Below are 16399 nucleotides of genomic sequence, written 5' to 3' on the forward strand. Positions count from 1 at the left end.
GAATAAGCCAGTGGGACACCCAAGATGATAATATATGACGATCAGCACGAGGATTATGGGTCTACATATGGTTGCAATAACTATTGATGACCTACAAAATAACATAACAGCAATACTCCTATTAGATAATTTATGCAAATGACATGTACAACTTAATAAATTATTGCTAATACTTACACTGCCATGCAACCACTTTTTCGAAATGATGGCTTCAAGCATTTCAGGTGTACATGTTTCCCCACCAATTCCCGTCATGTGCACGACAGTTTTGCTGCAAAGCTTCGAGTCTGCCAGTGTCCGAATATAAACCTTCGCGGCCTCTATGTGATCCTCATTAATGTAATCAGTATTAATCATAGCAGCTCTTATACCAAACAGACCTAAAATAATAAGAAACAATGAGTTAATAAAGTGTGCATGCAAGGACAGAAGTATGTTGCAAGAATAAATTACCTAGCACTTACTTTTCTTTGCATGTTTACGTCCACCGTTCTGAAGAAAAGGTGAAAGACAATATTTTGACTGTTTCCTTTTGCGTTTCCCATCATTCTCCTTCCCATCATTCTCCTGGGTGCCATTTTCTTTCGCATTTTTAATACGGGTGTTCAGACTATCCATACTAATCTCCTCAGATTTATCGGCGCTAGACCCGTCTGACACTTCATTCATATTCTTGGGGGTTGAAGTAATAGCTGGAAAGTCATTCGTGTCTACCGTCGCAAGAGATGGGTTGGGAGAATTACCATTATCCTCAATAACGAAGGGGTCGCCTTCATCTCCTGTACCAGGTGTGTTGTGATGCACACCTTTCTCACGCGCCAATTTATTCCCGTTCCCAGTGGTGAAGGATGCGTCCACCCTGTTGTTCATATCTTCTTTTGCAGGAGTTGATTTTACATATGTCCAATATTTTGATGATTTGTATTTTGATGGACCATACTTCCCCACCCAGTCTTCACTATGCTCCACAAACTCAATGTCATCATCAGACCCGTTGTTTGGCTTGAAGACAAGACCTTTCTTCTCCAGCTTCTCCACTACTATCTGCAATGACACATTAATTGCATTAACTACATGAAAAAGATTATTTCATTTCATGCATGCGATCACGCACCCCTAGTGCAACCAGCACCGTCCATATCTTGCATGTGTCGGTATTTCATGTGTTTGTTCCACATTAATTATTCCAAACTTTTTTCACATAGAATAAAAGTGGTTGCCCGAGTCTTGTCTGAATAACCTATGCTGTTTTTTATTCGTAAGTGCGTGCCGAAAAACTTGATAACTGATTTCTTTACGTTTTCTCAAAATATTTATGTAATACATTTATATTTTGTACTGTCCTATGTGAAATAGTCTGTAGTTTCAAAATTCCGTTTATTTTGTTTGCTGTCGTTTCATGATGATGATGCCATTGTATGTGTTATACAACCTGGGCTGACCGACGTGGTGAAAAAACGCACCCTGCCGTGTCTCATGCCATGTTTTTGCCATGTTATTATTCTCTCATGCATGTTTTTCACATACACGTCGCCACAAACCCGCGCATGCACAGAAGATCGCACCCACCAAATTGAACCTACCTCATGCCAGCCAACCAGCGCCTCCCTCGGATCCCGCCACCACGCACCGACCGGATCAGCCTCGCTCCCCGCGCCCAGCGACTCTGAGCCGCCCGACCGCATCCTCCTCGATCTCCCCGCCCCCATGCACGCCTCTGACACGTCTCCCACAATGTGTACTGCCTATTCAGCGCCCACACACACAAAAAAAATTTGCCCGACCGCGACTCGGGACGGTAACACACGGACCAGCATATGGGTCCAACAGGGTTGTGACAGTTCAAAGGCGTTCAACAGCTACTGCACGCCCAGCTATTTAAGCCGCTCCTAACTCACCCCCACTTTCATAATACTCTTTGATTTGATTTACAGTGAAACACCTTTTGAATGTTTTATGAAAAACTTCTTAGCTTTTTTTCTAACTATTTTTACATTTTTACAAAACTGTTTACGTTATCAACTTTTTTCAGATTATTGCTTGTGTATTCTTTTGCAAATTTGATTATTACTTTTTTCATTAAAATTTTATGATTTTTTTACCGGGCGAAAGCGTTCTTAAACCTGGAATTTCTTTATTTTTTTATCCAAAAATTTCAACAACTCATAATAGTCAAACAGACAAACTTCATTCAAACTTAATTATATCATACATAGTTTCTTAACATAATAAAAAAACATAAAATAAACCCTAAACTACGACGTCGCATCCGACATGACATCGATGACCGTGCCCATGCCGCCGCCACCTTCATCGCCGCCGTTGCTGCTGTCGCTGCCCATGTCGTCCAGAAACGTGAGGTCGTCGTCCTCCTCCTCAGCCGCCGTAGCAGACACTACTAGGAAAATGGCTATAGATGGAATTGACACTAATGGCGCACCAGACATGTGATGCGCCATTACTATATACTAATGGCGCACCATGTGTTGGTACGCCATTAGTGTCCAAATACTAATGGCGCACCACATCCACGGTGCGCCATTAGTAAAAATATTTTTTTTAAAATTTTGTTCAAAACTACTAATGGCGCACCGGGTGAGTGGTGCGCCATTACTAGTTGAACTAGTAATGGCGCACCACTCCCACAGTGCGCCATTAGTAAAAAAAAATTTAAAACTTTTTTCTGAATTTTTTTTCAAAACTACTAATGGCGCATCGTGGGAGTGGTGCGCCATTACTAGTTCATGCCACGGTGCGCCATTAGTAACTTGGCCACCACTTCCACCGAATGCACCCCCCCCGATCGCCTTTTCAGTTCAAAAAAAATAAAAGAAAATGATGAAAATGTCAAAAAAATAAAAGAAAATAAGTTTCCCATGTGATATGTGGCCTAGTTGTTGGGAAAATTTGCAAATATGAATTTTGACTTCATTTGCAAAATCTCGCGAGAATTTGTAAAAATGGGCATAACTTTTGCATACTAACTCGGATGAAAAAGTTTTTTATATGAAAAATCATCTACTCGAAAAGTTATATCCAAATTTAACGAGGGCAACCCCGTTAAACATTTTCAAAATCCTTAAAAACCTAACAGAAAAAAAGATATGGGGCTTTTAAGATCTGGAGAGGCAAAAAAATTCAAAAAAAATTCAAACTTACTAATGGCGCACCTACCCATGGTGCGCCATTACTATCTTCCCGCCTTCAAAATTCAAAATAAGTCAAAAAAAATAAAAAAAAGTTACAAATGGCGCACCTGCCCATGGTGCGCCATTAGTATCTTCCCTCCTTCAAAATTCAAAATAAGTCAAAAAAAATAAAAAAAATTACTAATGGCGCACCTGCCCATGGTGCGCCATTAGTATCTTCCCGCCTTCAAAATTCAAAATAAATCAAAAAAATAAAAAAAATACTAATGGCGCACCTGCCCGCGGTGCGCCATTAGTATGCCGTATATATGGCTGGTCGTGGTCCTCTCCTCCTTATCTCTTCATTCCACCTCTCCTACACTCCATCTCCTCCTCTCCTCCACTCCATCTTCCCTTCTCTCCTCCACCATACTTCTCCTCTCCGGTGACCTCCTCCTCCTCTCCGGCGACCTCCTCCTCCCTCCTCCCCTCCCCTCCCCTCCCCTTACGGTTTCTTCTCCCTCCTCTCCGGTGAGCTCCTCCTCCCTCCTCTCCGGTGAGCTCCTCCTCCCTCCTCTCCGGTGATATCCTCCTCCCTCCTCTTCGGTGAGCTCCTCCTCCCTCCTCTCCTCCCATCCCCTCATGGTTTCTCCTTCCTCCTCTCCGATGCTCCGGTGAACTCCTCTCCAGCGACCTCCTCCTCCTCCTCTCCGGCGATGTAGGCGAGCGCCTCTCCGGTGACCTCCTCCTCCTCCTCTCCGGCGAACTCCTCTCCGGCAAAAGACCACGGCAAAAGAACGTACAAGATCCAAAAACAGGAACAAAATTTGAAATAATGTCGTGCCAAAAAACAAGCAAAAAACGAGCAAAAAATGGGCAAAAAATCACGATCCAGATCTAGATTCAAAATGGTGCATCACTAATGGCGCATCACTAAACAGTGCGCCATTAGTATGCCGAAGTTACTAATGGCGCATCCCGTTGTCGTGCGCCATTAGTATGCCAAAGCACCTGGGTATACATGGCCCCTGGGAGGCATACTAATGGCGCACCGTGGCCTATACTAATGGCGCACCAGTGGTGCGCCATTAGTAAAAATTACTAATGGCGTGCTAGTAATGGCGCACTAGTGATGCGCCATTAATGGCCAAATTAGGTGCGCCATTAGTAGCGGTTTTTCTAGTAGTGAGACTTGCGGAGGGTCTCCATCAAGCCTGGCGTGTCCTCCGGATCCTCCGGGTCTCTCAGCTCCGGCGGCGGCACGAGGCCGGGCTCCGTCGACGCGACAACGGCGAGGAGGAAACCCGGAGAGTCGTCGGGGTCCCCTTCCTGACGTAGCGCCTGCACCTCCGACGGAATCTCCACGGCCGGGGGAGGCGGGGGAGGGCCATCAACGCGGGTGGGGGAGGTGGGGCAGGGGTAGGGGCGCCCGTCGCCGGTGGGGGAGGGAGGACCAGCCGCCCGGCGCGGCAGTCGCGGAGGACGTCGTGCCAGTACCGGCCACGCCAGAATCGCCAGCGACTGAGCCGGTTCCACCTCCCGCCGGCCTGGTTGACGACATCGTCGTGGGGTGCGGCGGGGCCAGGCACGGCGTAGCCGGCGGCGCTGATGTGCCACGAGCCCGGAAGGTGGCTGGACGGCGGCACGAGGATGTTGTACCGCACCAACTCCATGGCCTCCGGGATCCGTATGTTCGACGGCCACCATCCGCGAGAGCTGCCGGCGCCGGACATGGCGAGCGCGGTGGGGCGAAGGGTTGGGGGAGCGGGTTCGGGGGTCGGTGGCGAGAGGGAAATGTCGAGGGGGTGGGGGAGCGGGTTCGGGGTTGTGCGACGAGGTATGCAGCCGGCGTGCGGTTTTTATAGCACAAGGGGAGGTGGGGGGCGGCGGGGGCAGTTGAGGTCGCTGGACGGCCAGTTATGGCCCCGTCATAATGGGGCGACGGGACGCGACGGCGGGGGCGGCAGGCCTACGCAGCAGCGCCGGTGGTAAATGGCGGCCAGGCGACACGACGGCGGGGGCGGCAGCCGCTTTGACCGCGCGTGCGGATCCACGCCGGTGCTTACGACGGCCAGGCGACACGATGGGCCGGCAGGCGCGCAGGGCGCGGTTTGACCGCGCGTGCGCATCCGCGCCGGAGATTATGGCGGTCAGGCGACACGACGGGGCCGGCAGGCGAGCAATTAGGGCCGCTGTTAATTGCGGTCAGGCGACGGGACGCGACGGCGAGGGCGGTAGGCGCGCAGTTACGCCGTAATTGACGGGGGACGTGGGGTGGGGTGGGGTGGGCCCGCGCGTGACGGGACGACGGGTGGACTCTGCGTGCGCGAGTGACGACTGGACGGGAAAAAACATCCGTATTCGTATACGTACACGTTTCGGGCGGGACAGCGCGCGAGCGGCCTCTTTTCAAAATATGCCCATCATGCCCTTTGTTATGAAGGGGTACGGGGCAATCTTAGCCGTCCTTGTGTTGGAGGGGGTCTACCGAAGCGGAAGTGTCAAAACTATGGAGAGAACGTCAATAAGATTGCACGAAGAATCTATCCTTAGAAAAGTCCGTCTTATAAAAAAGTACGTTAGGTATTTAATTTTTATCCTCTAATATTAATGGTGTTATAAAAGAGTGAAGGTGATTTTGTACAATATATGGGTCTCAGGAGAGTTACCTTAGAGAAGAGCCAGCTGTATGTTAATTGTTAACAAATGTAGCTAACTGAATAGTTGTAATGATCTAAATTGACACAGTATGCATATTTTGTGTCTGTTGCAAATTCAGAGACCTGCCAATAATTTTCAAATTCAGGGATCTTAGTGATACTTCAGTGCTAGTTTAAGGACCATGGTCCAATTTATTCGTTTTCTAGAGTTAGTCTTGTTGTCCTGGTTTAATCTGATGGTCTGATTAACAGGAATGCCTATGGATAATTACGGCTGCATCTCAAAATGTGCAATTGGATTTCCTCCGATGGTCTGGCCAAGTTTGACCAAGCAATCATTCTTAGAAGCAGAAATCTATCATTAGAAGCCCTGCAAAGGGTGTCATGAGTTTTTGGTGTTCAGTTGAGGCTTTCCTACCTACTGGCTGAACAGCTAAAGTGGCGCAATAAAATGATTCAAGTATGCTAGTAGAGGCAACCTTTTGTCACGGGCTTTAGTGTATACGTTGTCATGACATCGTGCATGTATCGTTCTAGTACCAGTATATTGATAGATCTTTATAGAAACTGAATAAAATGGAATTCTTTAACAGTTTCACCCTCACAAAATCATGTTTAGTGTCTATGATCTGTGAGACCGACATTATCTTTGGATTTGTATAGGGCAATGATTCCATATAAACAGAACAGTCTATACGTCCTCTTCGATCTCATATTCAGGATCACACTGTTCGATTTCTTGAATATAACATTCAGGTTTCTGATTCTGCCGTATAGACTGAAGCAGCATCTACTCCTGACAGGCTGAATGATTTTGGCTTCTTGAAAGCATCTGATCAACTTTCACAGGTTATCTGTCGCAACTTTCTATAGTGGTGATGATTTATTAGTTTCATTACTTTATTTTTGTAAGACATCTCATGCTTAGTGTCCTCATATATACCCGTAGGTACAGTTACCCCTGTTTTCGCAAGTAGAAACATGTATGCATTTAACTCGGCAGGTATCGTTTCTGATTCTTTTTTTGTCTGTAGGGAGGTTTCTTCTACGCAGTACCGCCTGGTGTAATGCTGGCATACACAGGGAGTCCATGGAATCTCTTTTCATGTATCATAAGGTGAAGAGAAGCTTTATGCACACATCTCACAACATAATGAATATACTTTGTTTTTTCGTTTTAGTTCATCTTTGCTTATGTTTGTCACATTCATGGACTGATAATACACATGCAAGCAAATAATGGACATAATTTGTTTCTTCCGTCTTGTTTTACCTTACTGGAGTATTGTCTTGAACCATGCCATGGAATCCATGGCATGGATGGACACACATTTAAGAAATTAGCAAAACCCAGGCTTATAACCATGCCCACTCACACTGACACCAGGACCCCACCCGAACAACTCCAGACCTCGTCAACGTGGTAGAGATGTCTTTCCCTTTCCCGTTTCCTTCACAACTGTCAAAACCTTTCCCCCAGCTTCAGCTTCAAGTTCAATAGCACTGCGTGTTTCTTCAGTTTCGTCAGAGTGTATCTGTCAGGCTCGATCTAAAGTCTGACGAAGAATTTCAGGAATTCAGTGTAAAAATAGCAAATTTGTGGAGACAAATGGCTCAGATCTACTTGAATTAAGGAGGTAGGTTTAGGCGAGCCGAAACACGGTGGCTATGGTTACAACCTGATACATAAATCTCAATCCGCTGTCATCCAGGGACTCGACCTTATAGCCTTACAAGCAGGTAAAAAGAGAGAAAGGCGCCTGACAGTGGCAAAAAGCAAAAGGTAAATACAAACTACTACAGGTGAATGAGCAGTAGCTGTCAGATTGAAGATCTACGGTTGCTGTTGGAGATCGAGGGAGCGAAGCCGTAAGTTCCCAACCAACCGTCAGATTGAAGATGGACGTCGCTCCTTGCATCCGGCACTACTGAACAGGACGCTTCGACAGTTTCAGAGAAACAAAACAGATTCAGACTAACCAGCCTGACAGTATCTTCAGAAACGCTCCCTCAGAGCTGCCTCTTTTCTCCTCCTCCTTGCCACGATCTGGCATGCTGGTGGTCCCATCCAGCAGCGTGACATTGCCACCCGCTTGAGGTCCAGCTTGCTGCAGCACGGAGTGGTCCTCCCAAGTTGCTGTTGTTGCAGGTAACAGGGGTCATCTCACATGCACCTAAAGGAGAGGCACATTGTCCCTTTTGTCGAACCGACGCTCCAGAATTAATTCCGGTTCCACCGGCAGCGGCAGGCAATCCAGGGTGAGGCCAGGAGGTAAATCCGCAAAGACAGGTCTATGATCTGCCAAGTCCAGTTTGTAAGCCAATTCGACCAACCTTGGAGAGGATCCTGTATGGCCCAAAATACTTAAAGGCCAACTTGGGGAAGGCCTGCTAATGACAGAATGCTGAGCATAGGGCTGGAGTTCAAGGAACACTTGGTCACCTTCCTGGAACTCTCAATGTTGAAGTAGAACAGAGTGAGCTGCTCTGTCTTGCAGCAGAGCACCAACTTCAGTACTATCATCAGTAGGAGAAGTAGGTAGAAAACCAGCAGTAGGAACTGTACCATATAAGGCCTTGAAAGGGGAACAAGCCAGTGAGGGATGGTGAGAAGAGTTATACGAAAACCCAGCCTTGAGCAGCCAAGAAGACCATTTTGTGGGGGTTGCATTGGCTGCAGACCACAAATACATCTCAAGTCTGATTGACTCGCGCTGTCTGGCCATGAGACTGGGGATGATAAGCTGTGCTGAGTGCTAACTGAACATCATGTATTTTGAACAAATCTTGAAAAAATGTACTTATAAATCTTATCCCTATCTGATACTATTGATCTGGGTATACCATGTAACTTGACTATATCAAAGAATATTTGAGATACTTTAGCAGCCATGTATGGATTTTTCAGAGGAAAGAAGTGTGCACGTTTTGTATATCTGTTCACCACGACAAAAATGACTGAATGGCCATTGGATTTAGGCAGACCTTCTATGAAATCCATAGAGATGTCTTGCCAGAACCCTGCGGCACTGGCAGTGGCTAGAGAAAAGCTAGGTGTCTAGCAGTGTTAATGTTTAGCCTTCATTGCTCTACAAATTCAGTGACATCCCTTTTTAACCCAGTACAAGCAAAGAGTTTCTGAATTCGTTGAAATGTGTTTTGAATGCCCGAGTGGCCTCCTAAGGCAGGTGCATGAAAAGCTCGGATCAGTTTAGTCTGCAAAGCTGCATTAGCACCAACCCATATCTTGCCCTCTTTCCAAATAATGCCATCCACTAGATAAAATCCATCTTCATCAGGACTGTGCAAAGCCAACTGCTGAAGCACCTTTTGTAACCAGAGAGGTTGGACTACAGAAATGGCCTGTAAATCCAACTGTTGGGCCACATAAGAGAGTGCATCGGCTGCTTTGTTATCCACTCCCTTTTCATACTGGAACTGATACCGCAGTCCTATAAGCTTAGTCATAGCCTTCTTTTATAAGTCAGAAACGAGAGATTGATCAGCCAGATGGCATAAACTCTTATGATCAGTCTTAATGACAAATAGTCCTCTGACCAAATAGGATCTCCATTTACCAATGCCCATAATGATGGCAAGGCATTCTTTCTCATGGATAGATAGTTTCTGATTTTGCACCCTTAAGGCCTTGCTATAATAAGCAATTTGGTGGCCCTCTTGAGACAGAACTGCCCCCACTCCTGTAGCACAAGCATCTGTTTCAATGGCAAATTGTTGTGTAAAGTTTGTTAGGGCGAGCACAGGTTTAGATGACATTGCCTTTTTTTAGCAGATCAAAAGCTTATTGTGTAGTAGTCGTCCAGATGAAGGGCTTGTTCTTTTGTTAAAAACAAGGTGAGAGGTTTAGCCCAGAGGCCATATCCCTGGACAAACTTCCTATAAAAGCCTGTTAGTCCCCAAGACCCTCTTAGTTGAGTCACATTTGCAGGGGTGGGCCGTTGGAGCACTGCTGCAGTTCTTTGTGGATCAGTGGTGACACCTTGATAAGAAATGATGTGCCCAAGGTATTCCTGTTGATTGGGTTAGATGTAACGGATCTGGTGAAGAACAGCAGGGATCAGAAAAGAGACAAGACTTGGGGGAGTAGAAAGAAACTAATTTCTTCATTGACAATTTTGATTGGTTACAACCCCAGGCCGGGCGTAACCATTCCCACTCACACTGACACCGGGACCCCACCGCAACAACTCCAGACCTCGTCAACCAGGCAGAGACGCCTTTCCCATTCTTGTTTCCTTCTCAGACTGTCGGAGCCAGCTTCAGCTTCAGGTTTGGCAGTGCTGCACGTTTCTTTAGTTTCGTCAGGTGTACCTTCTGAAACGCTACTTCAGAGCTGCCCCCTTTCTCCTCCTCCTTACCACGATCTGGCACACTAGTGCACGACTGCACTGATTGTCCTATCCAGCAATGTGACATAATTAAGGCTTCACTTCCGTGCCCCAAATTGCTGTCCGTGGAGGTCTTTAGTAGTCTCCATCACTGTATGAAAAACTCTGAATGTCTATCTCATTATCAGGTTACATTCAGTTCACGGTTTGAAGTTCTATACTGCATGGATGCCAAGAGGATTTCTGTAGCCATTTTATTTTTACCTTTTGTCTTCACCACTTTATATTTTGTGTGGAATTATGTTTATAACAGAGTTAATAATTGCAGAAAATCGGTAACACTGAATCAGTTATGATTATGAGACATATCTGTGTGTGGTTCAGCTGCAGGTATTATTTATCAGCACCTCAATTTTTTTTCCCGACCATATTTGTATGCATCTCATGTTATTACTGACGCTTTTAGCCTTCTACGTTTGTTACAGAGTGGCCTCAGGATAATGTCTGTGAGGAGGATGAAGGCGGGGCTTTTTCTTATTTATTGTCTGAAGCACATGATGGCGGCTTCTTGTCATAAAAGGGTCACATGAAGAAACACACAATGCAGCAGTGGATTAATAGTTCAAGACCATATGAAACTGACATGTCTTGTGAACTGTGCTTGGAAAGCAAGGCAGGAAACCAGCAGTTGTTTCTAATGCAAAAAGACCTTCATCTTTTGTTGGAATTCCTACAAAAGACATCCGCACAGCCGCCAGACAACGGGTTGTAAAGCTCATTTCCTGCTAGTGTTGGTGGAACTCCCCAAGTCACATGAAAAACGGATGTTTCAAGTGGAGACACAAACTCCTACCAAGATGATCAGAGTTCATTACATGGTGAGTCCTTGACAAGGAAGAACATGAATTATGCATTGACTGTTGATTTTGACAGACAATTACCATATGATGGCAGCGAAGCGTGGGCTAGTAAAGCTAACAAGAAGAATAAACATAAGAACCCAGGATACAAGACTGCTCAAAGTACAGCCAATTCACGTACCGCTGATGTAAAGGTTAATTCCTTGTTCATGCTCCCCATTTATTGTTGCTTGGGGTGATATCTTGGCAGCATTCCGAGTAAGTCCTCAGCCCTGGGTTCTGCCCGAAGAAGCAGAGGCTGCAGTAGCTGCCCAATTTTCTTTATATATATGGTGCAGTTGTAGCTTATGTCATACACGATTTAAATATCTGCTCTTCATGTATTTGAGAGAAAGCTTAAATAGCTCCTAACATGGGGATGGATGTCGTGTTTTTATGTTACCGTAGTTGCGAATGGTGGTCAACATGCTTCTAAGAAGCTTAAAATGATGAAGCAAGGATTAGATATTAAACAAAAAGCTTCTGAATCACGGATGAGCAATATGACACATCCTGCTTAATTTTTAAATACATCACTAATAGGGATCGTGGGAGAAAAGTCAAAGTTCTAAAGGTATTATCATTTCTCTACTTTAGAATTTCATTCCTTTCTTTTGTTTGCATAGACACTATATGGTCACTACTGGTGAAACCTTGTCATTTTGGCAACTGAAATTATTACGTCATGGATTATGGACTCTCGCCTTTTTTTAGGGAATTATGGACTCTCACCTCATCATCATCTATGGTCCTCCAGCTTAAATGTCACTCCTCTAGTACAGTTTTGAGCCACTAACTGAAAATATTTAGGTTCTAAAAATGTTCAGCTTCTGAAAATGTTCAGGTTTGGACTTGTAGCTGTGCTTTGCAATTTTGGACAACATGGATCTGATCAAAAATAGAAAATAGAACAACACAGTGCTCTACAGATCAACATGTGTATCAACCTTTTGGGCAATAATTTTGTTGATCAACATGGTCCGAAGAACTTGTACTGTACTGTACCTAATTTTATTCACACATGATAAGTCCAGTTTATAAAAATTCCATGATGTTCCTTACTGCTCCACAATCAACAGGATTGTACACAGGGACAATTAGCAAGATTACTCCATGATGTGAACAATTAGACAATTAGACAGACAGTACACAGGGACAGTTGACAGGATTACTCCATGATGTTCCTTACTGCTCCACAATCTGGAGATCAGTTAACAGTAAGGGAAATTCAGTTAAACAAAGGCCTTGAGTAAATTCAGTTAAAGATGCATTAACAGCAAGGCCTTGAGTAAATTTAGACTTGCTAACAGCAACGTTCTGATCCACTAACAGCAAGTCTAAAGTTTTCAGTAAACTGCAAACTGAACATTAACACTTGGTAAATCTGGTCAACAAGAGTACTCCAAAATTCAGAACTGTAGTACTCCTATGGTCAGATTTTGTAAATGGTCAGATTAACTGTAGTACTCCTATGTTAGGTTTCTGAAATTTCAGTAAAGAAAGTTTGTGTACTAACAAGTTTGGTGGAGTTTTTCAGGCATCACACACATGACATGCATCAGATCAAATTCACTAGTACTCCAGCAAAGTTGCGTCTGTGAACTACTACTTGGTGCCTGGTTTCATTAATAGAGTAGATAAGTCAAAGCGCTAAAGGTATTATCATTTCCCCACGTTAGAGTTTCATTCCTTTCTTTTGTTTGCATAGACACTATGGTCACCACTGATGAAACCTTGTCATTTAGGCTGGAAGGGAGGTTTAACTAGTTGTGCTTCAATATATTTGCTTTAATTATATGACCTACGCAACTGGACTTGTGCTAGAATTAGGTTTTAATTTGTATGTTCTACAGTCCTCTATGGTCACTACAATAAGTTTGTCCGGCTCCGATGAGGGAGAGACAATGACGGCGTGTTTAATATACCCTTTGTCCATGGAATTTCTTAGATATATGGTCTAAACTATTTCCTCCTGTCCATACTATTTGAGTTTAGACCATGCGTGCTGGCAAGAAGGAAAAAACAAACAAGGATGGCCCCAACTATGGTCCATTATACCCGTTTCATGAATGTGTTGGGGAACGTTGCAGAAAATTAAAAATTTTCCTACGGTTTCACCAAGATCCATCTATGAGTTCATCTAAACAACGAGTGATAGGAGTGCATCTACATACCCTTGTAGATCGCGAGCGGAAGCGTTCAAGAGAACGGGGATGATGGAGTCGTACTCGCCGTGATCCAAATCACCGATGACCAAGTGCTGAACGGACAGCACCTCCGCGTTCAACACACGTACGGAGCGGATGACGTCTCCTCCTTCTTGATCCAGCAAGGGGGAAGGAGAGGTTGAGGAAGAAGACTCCAGCAGCAGCACGACGGCGTGGTGGTGGTGGAGAAGCAGTACTCCGGCAGGGCTTCGCCAAGCAACCGCGGGAGGAGGAAGAGGTGTAGCAGGGGGAGGGAGGCGCCAAGACTCAGGGTGCGGCTGCCCTCCCTCCCCCCTCCTTTATATAGGCCCCCAGGGGGGTAGCCGGCCCTAGAGATGGGATCTCTAGGGGGGCGGCGGCCAAGGGGGTGGAGTGCCCCCCAAGGCAAGTGGAGGCGCCCCCTCCCCTAGGGTTCCCAACCCTAGGCGCAGAGGGGGGCCCAGGGGGGCGCACCAGCCCACCAGGGGCTGGTCCCCTCCCCACTTCAGCCCACGGGGCCCTCCGGGATAGGTGGCCCCACCCGGTGGACCCCCGGGACCCTTCCGGTGGTCCCGGTACAATACCGGGTGACCCCGAAACTTTCCCGATGGCCGAAACAGCACTTCCTATATATAAATCTTCACCTCCGGACTATTCCGGAACTCCTCGTGACGTCCGGGATCTCATCCGGGACTCCGAACAACATTCGGTAATCACATACAAGTCTTCCTAATAACCCTAGCGTCACCGAACCTTAAGTGTGTAGACCCTACGGGTTCGGGAGACACGCAGACATGACCGAGACGGCTCTCCGGTCAATAACCAACAGCGGGATCTGGATACCCATGTTGGCTCCCACATGCTCCTCGATGATGTCATCGGATGAACCACGATGTCGAGGATTCAATCAACCCCGTATACAATTCCCTTTGTCAATCGGTACGTTACTTGCCCGAGACTCGATCGTCGGTATCCCAATACCTCGTTCAGTCTCGTTACCGGCAAGTCACTTTACTCGTACCGTAATGCATGATCCCGTGACCAAACACTTGGTCACTTTGAGCTCATTATGATGATGCATTACCGAGTGGGCCCAGAGATACCTCTCCGTCATACGGAGTGACAAATCCCAGTCTCGATCCGTGTCAACCCAACAGACACTTTCGGAGATACCTGTAGTGCACCTTTATAGTCACCCAGTTACGTTGTGACGTTTGGTACACCCAAAGCACTCCTACGGTATCCGGGAGTTACACGATCTCATGGTCTAAGGAAAGGATACTTGACATTGGAAAAGCTCTAGCAAACGAACTACACGATCTTGTGCTATGCTTAGGATTGGGTCTTGTCCATCACATCATTCTCCTAATGATGTGATCCCGTTATCAACGACATCTAATGTCCATAGCCAGGAAACCATGACTATCTGTTGATCAACGAGCTAGTCAACTAGAGGCTTACTAGGGACATATTATGGTCTATGTATTCACACGTGTATTACGATTTCCGGATAATACAGTTATAGCATGAATAAAGACAATTATCATGAACAAGGAAATATAATAATAATCCTTTTATTATTGCCTCTAGGGCATATTTCCAACAGTCTCCCACTTGCACTAGAGTCAATAATCTAGTTACATTGTGATGAATCGAACACCCATAGAGTTCTGGTGTTGATCATGTTTTGCTCGCGAGAGAGGTTTAGTCAACGGATCTGCGACATTCAGATCCGTATGTACTTTGCAAATATCTATGTCTCCATCTTGAACATTTTCACGGATGGAGTTGAAACGACGCTTGATGTGCCTGGTCTTCTTGTGAAACCTGGGCTCCTTGGCAAGGGCAATAGCTCCAGTGTTGTCACAGAAGAGTTTGATCGGCCCCGACGCATTGGGTATGACTCCTAGGTCGGTGATGAACTCCTTCACCCAAATTGCTTCATGCGCTGCCTCCGAGGCTGCCATGTACTCCGCTTCACATGTAGATCCCGCCACGACGCTCTGCTTGCAGCTGCACCAGCTTACTGCTCCACCATTCAACATATACACGTATCCGGTTTGTGACTTAGAGTCATCCAGATCTGTGTCGAAGCTAGCGTCGACGTAACCCTTTACGACGAGCTCTTCGTCACCTCCATAAACGAGAAACATGTCCTTTGTCCTTTTCAGGTACTTCAGGATATTCTTGACCGCTGTCCAGTGTTCCTTGCCGGGATTACTTTGGTACCTTCCTACCAAACTTACGGCAAGGTTTACATCAGGTCTGGTACACAGCATGGCATACATAATAGATCCTATGGCTGAAGCATAGGGGATGACACTCATCTCTTCTTTATCTTTTGCCGTGGTCGGGCATTGAGCCGAGCTCAATCTCACACCTTGCAACACAGGCAAGAACCCTTTCTTGGACTGATCCATTTTGAACTTCTTCAAAATCTTATCAAGGTATGTGCTTTGTGAAAGACCTATGAGGCGTCTCGATCTATCCCTATAGATCTTGATGCCTAATATGTAAGCAGCTTCTCCAAGGTCCTTCATTGAAAAACACTTATTCAAGTAGGCCTTAATGCTGTCCAAAAGTTCTATATCATTTCCCATCAAGAGTATGTCATCTACATATAATATGAGAAATGCTACAGAGCTCCCACTCACTTTCTTGTAAACGCAGGCTTCTCCATAAGTCTGCATAAACCCAAACGCTTTGATCATCTCATCAAAGCGAATGTTCCAACTCCGAGATGCTTGCACCAGCCCATAAATGGATCGCTGGAGCTTGCATACTTTGTTAGCATTCTTAGGATCGACAAAACCTTCCGGCTGCATCATATACAGTTCTTCCTTAAGATGTCCGTTAAGGAATGCCGTTTTGACGTCCATCTGCCATATCTCATAATCATAGTATGCGGCAATTGCTAACATGATTCGGACGGACTTCAGCTTCGCTACGGGAGAGAATGTCTCATCGTAGTCAACCCCTTGAACTTGTCGATAACCCTTAGCGACAAGTCGAGCTTTATAGATGGTAACATTACCATCCGCGTCCGTCTTCTTCTTAAAGATCCATTTGTTTTCTATCGCTCGCCGATCATCGGGCAAGTCTGTCAAAGTCCATACTTTGTTTTCATACATGGATTCTATCTCGGATCGCATGGCTTCAAGCCATTTGTTGGAATCT

This window comes from Triticum aestivum, chromosome 6B, assembly GCF_018294505.1.
Source record: "Triticum aestivum cultivar Chinese Spring chromosome 6B, IWGSC CS RefSeq v2.1, whole genome shotgun sequence".
Taxonomy (NCBI): domain Eukaryota; kingdom Viridiplantae; phylum Streptophyta; class Magnoliopsida; order Poales; family Poaceae; genus Triticum; species Triticum aestivum.